Source organism: Schistocerca cancellata, chromosome 8 (assembly GCF_023864275.1).
Source record: "Schistocerca cancellata isolate TAMUIC-IGC-003103 chromosome 8, iqSchCanc2.1, whole genome shotgun sequence".
Taxonomy (NCBI): Eukaryota; Metazoa; Arthropoda; class Insecta; order Orthoptera; family Acrididae; genus Schistocerca; species Schistocerca cancellata.
This window is the reverse complement of record NC_064633.1, coordinates 470,579,278-470,590,831: the sequence shown is the minus strand read 5'-3', so window position 1 is coordinate 470,590,831 and position 11,554 is coordinate 470,579,278.

The window sequence follows — 11,554 nt, the reverse complement described above, 5'->3', positions numbered from 1 at the left end:
CCAGGGCATACGCGAGAGGAAGGATATTGATGTAGGGCAGCGCATTGCAGAATTTGTAGTCATAAAACCATATGTTGTAAGGTTGAGTTGGGTTTGGGTGTGACTTTCAAGCAAGTTATGAAACTTCATGTCATGCACTGAAGAAGAAGACAACGAAGAAGAAGAAGAAGAAGAAGAAGAAGAAGAAGCCAGGCGGGGGTCGTTAAAAACAGTCGAGGTCCTGTGTTATAAACAATAGGATCCCGAGAATATGTTGTCCTGCATAGACTCCGGAATTTCTCGAAAACGTCCACAAGCAAACGCATATCTGTGACCATGTGAAACTGTGTAGAGTCTCTTGAAGTGGTGATTTCCCCCCACTTCACAGCATGCTCGTACTCTGCATCTGTTACGGCATCTCCTGTAAGGCTGCTGGAGAATGCAGTTGCGTCTGGCAGCATGATTCGGTTGACTTTTACCTCACTATACAGATACACATATGGGAAAACCCCCTTCCTAGTCATCAGTTAAAATCCTCATCGGGAAATGCTGGTCGAGTAACGTTTATATGCTCCTTAGGTAGATAAAAATGTTCAAATGTGTGTGAATTCCTAAGTGACCAAATTGCTTAGGTCATCGGTCCCTAGACTTACGCACTACTTGAAGTAACGTAACACTAACTTATGCTAAGAACAACACACACACACCCATGCCCGAGGGAGGACTCGAACCTTCGGAGGGAAGGCACCACCTAGATAGAGTTTCAACTAGCATCTTTAGTGGTGAATGCATGAAACGGAGCAAGTCAAGGAAGTATAGCGTAATTTTTGGCGTGATTCGTTTGGAGAATGAAATGTATTTCTCGACGCTGGCAGTTAGGACTCAGATACGATATCTCTCCCAGCCGAAATTAGCCAAGTGCTCAATAAGAGAGTGAGCGTCAAACCCACTTAAGTTGAGGCATGTGCCTTGGTCCTGCAAATACTTCCTGCAGAGTAACGACTGCATACTGTATGGACAGTCGTGCTGTAGAGAAAGCAAGACTAGAAATAAGTACGTGATACCAGACGTCGCCTGCTGCTTCAAGGAAATTAAAGAACACTGGTTATTTGTACGCAGTGTGAGGATGTGTTTGTTATATCGCTCAGGCTCTAGTATCTATCCCTCAGGTCGCCTGGCTTCTCCTCATTTCGACGCAACTTCCTCGCCATCTCTTCCACCCACTCAGCCATCTCCTCGCCCAAATCACCATGAACCAATCGATCGAGGTCCCAGAAATCACTTACTACAGCAACACATTGATTTAATATAAAAAATTACACACAGAAAATTAAGAAAATTAGACGAACGAATATATACAAGATAACTGTGATGTGGATGGCATCACAGCCTCTGTCCCTCCCTCCTCCTGCTCCTTGAGATCATCTGCAACAACAACAAAGAATATGCAACATATTTTATATGTACGATAGAGAGCACTGGGTGCACCCAACTGCAAATTGTTGCTCATGTCGGCACCAATGACTCCTGCCGTCTGGGTTCAGAGGTCATCCTGAGTTCGTACGGGCGGTTGGCGGAATTGGTGAAGGCGGAAAGCCTTGCTCGCGGGGTGGAATCTGAGCTAACTATTTGTAGTATCGTTCCCAGAACCGATCGCGGTCCTCTGGTTTGGAGCCGAGTAGAAGGCTTAAACCAGAGGCTCAGACGATTCTGCGGAGATCTGGGGTGCAAATTTCTCGACCTCCGCTATCAGGTGGAGAAATGTAGGGTCCCCCTGAATAGGTCAGGCGTGCACTACACGCAGGAAGCGGCTACAAGGGTAGCGGAGTACGTGTGGAGTGCACATGTCGGTTTTTTAAGTTAGAGAATTCCCTCCCTAGGCCGGAAAAGACGCCTCCTGAGACGCGGCAAGGTAAGGGTAGGCAAAATGCAACAGGGAATAACGATATTAATGTGCTAATAGTAAACTGTAGGAGCGTCTATAGAAAGGTCCCAGAACTGCTCTCATTAATAAACGGTCACAATGCCCATATAGTACTAGGGGCCGAAAGTTGGCTGAAACCAGACGTAAACAGTAATGGAATCCTAAACTCAGATTGGAATGTATACCGCAGAGACAGGCAGGACAGTGAAGGGGGAGGCGTGTTTATAGCGATAAGAAGTGCAATAGTATCGAAGGGAATTGACGAAGATCCGAAATGTGAAATTATTTGGGTGAAGGGCCCGGTTAAAGCAGGCTCAGACATGGTAATTGGATGTTTCTATAGGCCACCTGGCTCAGCAGCTGTTGCGGCTGAGCACCTGAAGGGTAATTTGGAAAATATTTCGAGTAGATTTCCCCACGATGTTATAGTTCTGGGTGGAGATTTTAATTTGCCGGATATAGACTGGGAGACTCAAACGTTCATAACGGGTGGCAGGGACAAAGAATCCAGTGGAATTTTTTTAAGTGCTTTATCTGAAAACTACCTTGAGCAGTTAAACAGAGAACCGACTCGTGGCGATAACATATTAGACCTTCTGGTGACAAATAGATCTGAACTATTTGAAACAGTTAACGCAGAACAGGGAACCAGCGATCATAAAGCGGTTACTGCATCGATGATTTCAGCCGTAAATACAAATATTAAAAAACGTAGGAAGACATCTCTGTTTAGCAAAAGTGACAAAAAGCAGATTACAGAGTACCTGACGGCTCAACACAAAAGTTTTGTCTCAAGTACAGATAGTGTTGAGGATCAGTGGACAAAGTTCAAAATCATCGTACAATATGCGTTAGATGAGTATGTGCCAAGCAAGATCGTAAGAGAAGGAAAAGAGCCACCGTGGTACAACAACCGAGTTAGAAAACTCCTGCGGAAGCAAAGGTAACTTCACAGCAAACATAAACATAGCCAAAGCCTTGCAGACAAACAAAAATTACGCGAAGCGAAATGTAGTGTGAGGAGGGCTATGCGAGAGGCGTTCAATGAATCCGAAAGTAAAGTTCTATGTACTGACTTGGCAGAAAATCCTGAGAAACTTTGGTCTTATGTCAAAGCGATAGGTGGATAAAAAGAAAATGTCCAGTCACTTTGTGATTAAAATGGTACTGAAACATAGGATGACAGACTAAAGGCCGAAATATTAAATGTCTTTTTCCAAAGCTGTTTCACAGAGGAAGACTGCACTGTAGTTCCTTCTCTAGATTGTCGCACAGATGACGAAATTGTAGGTATCGAAATAGACGACAGAGGGATAGAGAAAGAATTAAAATCGCTCAAAAGAGGAAAGGCCGCGGGACCTGATGGGATACCACTTCAATTTTACACAGAGTACGCGAAGGAACTGGCCTCCCTTCTTGCAGCGGTGTACCGTAGGTCTCTAGAAGAACGTAGAGTTCCAAAGGACTGTAAAAGGGCACAGGTCATCCCGGTTTTCAAGAAGGGACGTCAATCAGATGTGCAGAACTATAGACCTATATCTCCAACGTCGATCAGTTGTAGAATTTTGGAACACGTATTATGTTTTCTGGAGACTAGATATCTACTTTGTAGGAATCAGCATGGGTTTTGAAAAAGATGGTCGGGTGAAACCCAGCTCGCGGTATTTGTCCACGAGACTCAATGGGCCATAGACACGGGTTCACAGGTAGATGCCGTGTTTCTTGACTTCCGCAAGGCGTTCGATACAGTTACCCGCAGTCGTTTAATGAACAAAGTAAGAGCATATGGACTATCAGACCAATTGCGTGATTGGATTGAAGAGTTCCTAGATAACACAACGCAGCATGTCAGTCTCAATGGAGAGAAGTCTTCCGAAGTAAGAGTGATATCAGGTGTGCCGCAGGGGTGTGTCGTAGGACCGTTGTTATTCACAATATACATAAATGACCTTGTGGATGACATCGGAAGTTGGAAGTTTCCTGAAGCTTTTGCGGATGATGCTTTGGTATATCGAGAGGTTGTAACAATGGAAAACTGTACTGAAATGCAGGAGGCTATCCAGCGAATTGTCGCATGGTGCAGGAAATGGCAATTAAATCTCAATGTAGACAAGTGTAATCTGCTGCGAATACATAGAACGAAAGATCCCCTATCATTTAGCTACAATATAGAAGGTGAGCAACTGGAAGCAATTAAAGACATAAATTATCTGGGAGTACGCATTAGGAGTGATTTAAAATGGAATGATCATGTAAAGTTGATCGTCGGTAAAGCAGATGCCAGACTGAGATTCATTGGAAGAATCCTAAGGAAATGCAATCCGAAAACAAAGGAAGTAGGTTACAGTACGCTTGTTCGCCCGCTGCTTGAATACTGCTCAGCTGTGTGGGATTCGTACCAGATAGGGTTGATAGAAGAGATAGAGAAGATACAACGGAGAGCAGCGCGCTTCGTTACAGGAACATTTAGAAAAGGCGAAAGCGTTACGGAGATGATAGATAAACTCCAGTGGAAGACTCTGCAGGAGAGACGCTCAGTAGCTCGGTACGGGCTTTTATTGAAGTTTCGAGAACATACCTTCACCGAAGAGTCTAGCAGTATATTGCTCCCTCCTACGTATACCTCGCGAAGAGACCATGAGGATAAAATCAGAGAGATTAGAGCCCACACAGAGGCATACCGACAATCCTTTCCACGAACAATACGAGACTGGAATAGAAGGGAAAACCGATAGAGGTACTCCGCCACACACCGTCAGGTGGCCTGCGAAGTATGGATGTAGATGTAGATGTAGATACGATGAAACTTATCTCCAACAGCAGCACATTACGTACAAGCACATTACTATGAAGAAAAAATATATATACTTTTCACAATGCCGCTGCTGCAGTTCCTTGCTTTCAGTTGGGAGGTCATCAGTTGTCCAGTGGATGTATACCGAAACAAGAAGACGACACGTTTTCAATACTACGAAATTCTTAGTCAAAAAGTTACAATTATCGAACAGCAATGTCTCCCTTACCACTAAATATCAACACCATATTACATATACACACTGTTGCTGCATCCGCTGCAACCTCTCAGCCTCCAACTCATCCACAAATTGGTGGATGTATGCTGAAACACCAAGGAAAAGAACTCCTAAATCCGATAGCAAATCTGAACACTTGCTACGACAATTCTTTTAACTTCGAAATATAGCACACAAGCACTTTTCTTACGAAAATACCGAGAACTCTAAGGCGCTGCAGTCATGGACTTTGCGGCTAGTCCCGGCGGAGGTTCGAGTCCTCCCTCTGGCATGGGTGTGTGTGTTTGTCCTTAGGATAATTTAGGTTAAGTAGTGTGTAAGCTTAGGGACTGATGACCTAAGCAGTTAAGTCCCATTATATTTCACACAAGTCTGAACATTTTTCTTACGAAAATAAGCTTAGAAATCTGAACACACTGGTTTCATGTTGGGAAACTTTTTTTTTTTTTTTTTTTTTTTTTTTACGAAAATGCACTTCAAAGACACAGTGATGCGATACTGTGAAATGTTTTTACGAAAACTAACACAAAGAAATCTATCTCACGGTATGAAATTAAATACTGCTTACCTGGTAATTCCCTCTCCCGTGACAGTCTTTGGCGTTAGCCGCCACTGGCACTGACACGGCTGCTGCTTGAAAAACCCTTCATCTTGCAAGCAAACTGTCAATTGAAGCACACATGAGGCAGAACAAGACGATCGAATTGACCCCATTGCGGGCGACAGCAGTATGGCTTTACAGCTTCAGCGATAGCCAATAGAGTCGTAGTATTCTGAGCAGGGATGAAAACCTCAGACTGCATGTTTGAACACGTTGGTTCATGCAGAAAGAGGAACTTGAGAGAGAGCAGTGTATTGTATCAAGTATCAAAGGATGCTGACTGCTGCTCTACAATCGCTTGCAATCTGAAGTAGCCATGTGACAGGTGTAGACGCACATCCGGACCTCCAGTTCTGCCTCAGCTGATAGTGGTGATACAAGGTGTGGTCAGAATGAAGCGGCTTGCGCTTGGACATGTGAAGATGAAATGTCCTTGCCCGCATGGCCCTAGGCACATCTGCCCTTTGGTTGATATGAATATGTGATGCAAAAGGTTTTAACAGTGTAGGTACATGTGTGGTAAGCTATGTATGTATCGAATTCATGAACGTATTTCTTGCATGATTAAAAGAAAATACGATTTCTTTGTGTATTTAGTTATTTCTCTCATTGTGTTTTACAAGACCTGCGTCTTGTTCAGTTTACGTTTTTCTGCAACACCAACTTCTCAATAAGAGGCCTGCAAGAATGTTCAAACTCTTCAATAACTGTCATACATTCGACATGTGGTCGACATGTGGCATACAGCTTCGTCATTCCCACACGACAACGCGCAAAGTTTTACGCAATGTACGAGTGTATCAGGTCTTGTAACAAATCTGTTTTCCTGAACGCCAATTACATATCTTTAATGCAATCAGTGTGAATGGGTAATACCAAAAAGCAAATCACTTAGAGGGGATTAACGCATATCAATAGGATCAAACAAACAGATATTAACTTCAACAGATTTGCAGGACTTCATAATTCACTATCGACTTCATCAAAATCATCGAAGTAAAAGATGCATAATTTATGCAGGTACCCCATCTGGTCAAAAAGTTTACACTGGCAAAGCTAATTTTGGCATTGTATTTATATGTAACTGCCGTAGTACAGGGAATTTTGTAGGAAGGCAATAGGCTCTGAGATCAGAATTCACCTAAAAAGTGCGAGTGAACTGGAGTACAATCCAGTACGACATCACTGTCCAATATGGCAGCAGCCAAGCTAATGTGCCTATCAACGCTTATCGTATATATCATGTGACACGTCACACATATTCCATCCTCCATTCCCATCCCCTATTCCAAACCCTCCAAATGAACCCCTATACCCTTCAACAATTTTCAGTACAGTATTAAAGCAAAATAGTAAATTAGAGGGTGGTATTTTGGCAGACATTAAAAAAAAATTACAGTGTAGCCTCAGAGCAGGCATCTTGCCTCGGCCCAAAAGCCTTATAACTATCTGAATTTTTGAACCATGTTCAAAACAATTAACCTAAAAATTACTTACTATATCTAAAATTCATCAACAACACATAAACACACACACACACAAACACACACACACACAACCCCCCCCCCCCCCCCCACACACACACAGGGTTATCCTTCAAACTGACGTCTAAAACACTGTTTTTGACTCTCAAATTAAGTACTGCAATGCCCATAGATACCCTTGGGAGGCAGAAAATGGATATTCAAATTAAACTAAATGATTCGATGTAGAAAATAAAATGAAGGTAGCTGGCTAAAAAGTTATACTAAGCACATAAGCTCAGAAACAAATAGGCATTTTGAATTTCCGACAGACACTATTACAATATAGTGAATTCCATTTAGCTTAAGACAATGGAACCATGAAATAAAATATTTTCACGTCTAAATTTTTCTATTAAGCTTGTCAGGTGTTAGAATGATGCCTACACGTCTACACTACTGATCAAAAGTTTTTTATAACCTTTTCTGACAGCTACTATTCCAATATAATGAATTCCATTTGGTTTAAGACAATGGCAACATGAAATTAAATATTTTAAAGTCCAAATTTTTCTATTAAGCTTGTCAGGGATTAGAATGATGCCTACACGTCTACACTAGTGATCAAAAATTTTTGATGAAAGAAGCTATATACTTTATTTGAATGTACAAACTTAATAGAAAAAGAAAATAAATATTTTCTCTCTCTGTTATTAAATTCAAAGCTAAATTTATTAATTTTTTGCCTCTTTATTGATCCTTTCGCCTCAGGAAAGCTTCTCAAACTCTATTCTAGAGTTAAGATTTGGTAGTGTTTTTGCAGACGTTGGTGTCAATACATATGTAAAGTATTCCACAGATATTACTCTTAGATGACCTCAGTTTTGTGACCTCCATCAAATTTATACGATAAGAGTTAAATGGGTTTTATGTAAAGTGACTGACTTGCCCAAGTCCTGTTTTTCATAAACTGCAAGGCGCCACCCACCTTGTCCATGGTACCCGCCGTGAGGGACATCGGTAGATCGACGGCCACGCGCTAACTAGCTGCCAACTCCGGAACGCTGCCAGTTACAGGTTGTTCACCAATCCTCAATTCATATGCAAGAACTCCTTGAGATGACCAATTGCGGGACACCCCCTTGAGATCATATCGAACATCGGTTACCAGAGAACAATAGAAAATGCAGTGAGATCACAATAACCATAAAATCTGACTAAACAACAAATGACCAATTAAGGAGTGACATATTAAAAGGAAGACAAATCTTCCCCCTGCCAATCGATCGTAACCACGCTCTGGATTAACAATTGCTACTTAGGAAGCTGGGATGAGGGGTACACTTAGGATGGAAGGTTAAGGCCCCTGTAATGTCACTCCTTAAACAACAATTACCAAATTCATTGTTTATCGAAAACAGGTAACAGACCCCTGTAATGTCACTCCTTAATCAACAACTACCGAATTCATTGTTTATCCAAAACAGGTAAGAGACAATCAACGGGGGCATCTTTTATTAAATATTACAGATATCTTGGTTCTCAAGCAAGACAGAAGATAACAATTACCAACAGATTGAAGATATGACCTACAGAGATTACAAATAAATTACAGTATGAAGCTGCCTAAAAAAATGGCACAAAATTTCGTTTAAAAAAATTTACAATATGAAGGTAATTTGCCAAAAGCGTCAGTTCGTTTAGGACCCCCAAAAAACCAACCAGCACAACACATGACTATAATAATTCATAATCAACGAATTTGAAAGCTCTTTTAAAAAAAGAAGAAAACAAATCACAAATGAAATAGGCTATATTTATCAAACGGCAGTGACACCAGCCTGCCCTAGGCAAAGGTGACTTAACTTAAATGCCAGAAGCAGCCGACCATCCATCCAAACAACTCCTAAGCGTCAGGGCTCAACCGGGTGTAACTTCCCATTAGACGGCACGTCACAGCTTCTGTTCACCGAAGCGGGACGTGGCGCCGCACCCACGCACCCCAATTCGCAGAAACTGGAATACAAACAGACTACAGAAAACACCGCAAAGACCAACCAAACATCAGTCAATATACGTTAATAAATCGTTAAAATACACAAACCAGTTACTGTTGAGTGAGTGCATTCAGTAAGTGCACGTTTAGAAGGAAGTACATATAAATGAGTATCTTTACCAAATACAAGTTTTACTAATAACAGAATAACTGGCTGCAAAATATATTTTTTTCCGTTTTACAGCAATATACCAGGGACGTCGGTTCAAGGCAATAAACCCAAAATCACACGCACCCTGCACCCCTTCGTGTTAATCTGCCTTTTAATAGTCATCCAACCAGCGGATTTTAAAGCAAATAGTAACTGCTGGTCTGCATACTGTCACACAGACTCTGCCAGCTGCCAACCGACCAACAAGGTAATTCGCTGGAACGCAAATCGTTTGACGCAACGAAGGCACCAAAACCACTTGCACGTACGATGGAGAGCGTTGTCCGAGATTGTATCGATGGATGGGTCTCTCCAAGAAAACAGGCCCCAAAGCAATGCGACGAGCAGCGCCCGAAGTTGACATCAGACAGGTCCACCACAAACTCGCGACCGTCTTGCAAGGTAGGCCGGCTGCGCCACCGCTGCCCGAGCCCGTGTGTTTGCTCCGTCGTCTCCTAAAGCACGTCCTAGCGGCTCCTAGAGAGTCCGGCGACCTACTCCCCCACCGCAAATAACCGCCGCCAGACCACAACAGGGGCAAAGATGGTAGTACAGCCGGGTAATTGATAGTACTGCCAAAGAACTGGTGAGCCAGAAAAGGCGCACCACCGCTCAGTCATAGCATGCGAAGTTGTGGGAAAATTACCAAAATGTTTGCGAGTTAACTGAAGCTGGAGGTGGGTACCGGTATTCACCTAGTCGGACATGGGAAACCGCTTAGGAACTACATCCACGCTGGGTGACAAACCGGACTTCGTGATTATGCGCGCTTCTGTCGGCGTGGTAATCTGAGGACGTCACATCGTAGAAATATTTAGAGATCGGTTGGAGAACATTTTTACAAGCAGGAGACATTTCATCACTCTCTTGGCTTGATGCCCCAAAGCGTTCGCATACTAAATGTGATGCGTGCTGAATTGGGATCTTACAGTTGTAAAGAATGACTAGGGTGTTTGGGGGGGAGGGGGGACGGGAAAGAGAATGGGGGAGGATATGGGAATTCGCGATACATATTTAAAGGAAAACTCGTACAAGTTGCTAGTGTGAACTATTCTAGAGTACTGATCCACTGTTAGGACTCCGATTCAAATGAGCATGCAATGTACATCCCCAAACCAACACGCTGCTAATGTAGCAACAGTACGTCATCCGTTTCGAGAAAATGTTACAGGAATGCAAACTTACATGTGGATCTTTAGAGGAAAGACGACGCAGTTCACTCAAACACTGTTCAGTTTAGAGAAAAAGTACACGAAGAAGACTATACAGACCTAACGCTGACACCAAATTATACCTACCGCTGAAATGGTGAGAACAAGAGAGATGATGACAACTACATTGGTACATGGTTATTTCTCCCTCGGAATAAGTCATAAAAGAGCTAATTTCTTATGAATTACTCTTTGTCATGCACTGCATTTTGACTTGCTGAATATATACGAAGATGTGTATGGTAATATGCAACGGCGTCAACAGAGGTATCGTTTCAATCATATACTGCCTGCATAGTCTGTATGAGTCTATATCCATTCAGATGGCCGTACTTAATGCGTTGATGCATTATAAGGATCTAACTTGAAAAAGACATAATAATCGAGATCCGCTGACGGCACACTTTGTCAGTCAGGTAAGGTCAGTGAATTCCTCCAGACAAAACATACAGTAGGTAAAACGCTGTAGGCTTTTTACCAAGACCGCAAGAAGGCAAGTTGGGGATAACGTCCACAGCCGAGATTTTAGCAGGAAATTTTCATTCCAGCCGGCGAGCGATATGGTGCAGTGATTAGCACACTGAGTTCGCATTCGCGTCAACAGCGTCAGACGATCAAATCGCGTAAGGCAAATGCCTGGATGGTTCCTCTGAAAGGACACAGCCGATTTCGTTTCTCATCCTTTCCTTAGCTGAACTTGTGCTCCGTATCTGATGACCTTGTTGTATTCAGGACGTTAAACATCACACACCGTGACGTGAGGTGGGCTAAGTAAAACTTAGTTAGTAGGATTTTCAGTTGTAGCACAACAATAATCCACCTTTTAGGTACTCTTGAGGGTTTAAGAGGTAAGACCTGTAATGAAAATAGAAAGATACAACTTTATAATGTGTGGCAGCCACCCACCTTGAAACTGATCATAATTTGAACTTGAAAAAACCACGAACAGCTGTTAAGTGATACCTGTGAACCGGTCTTTAATAATAAACGATAACGTAACAGCACTTCGAGGTTTATTCAAGTTCAAATTATGATGAGTTTCAAGGTGGGTGGCTGCCCACATTACAAAGTTGTATCTTCCTTATTTCATTACAGTCCTTACCTCTTAAACCCTCAAGAGTACCTAAAAGGCGAATT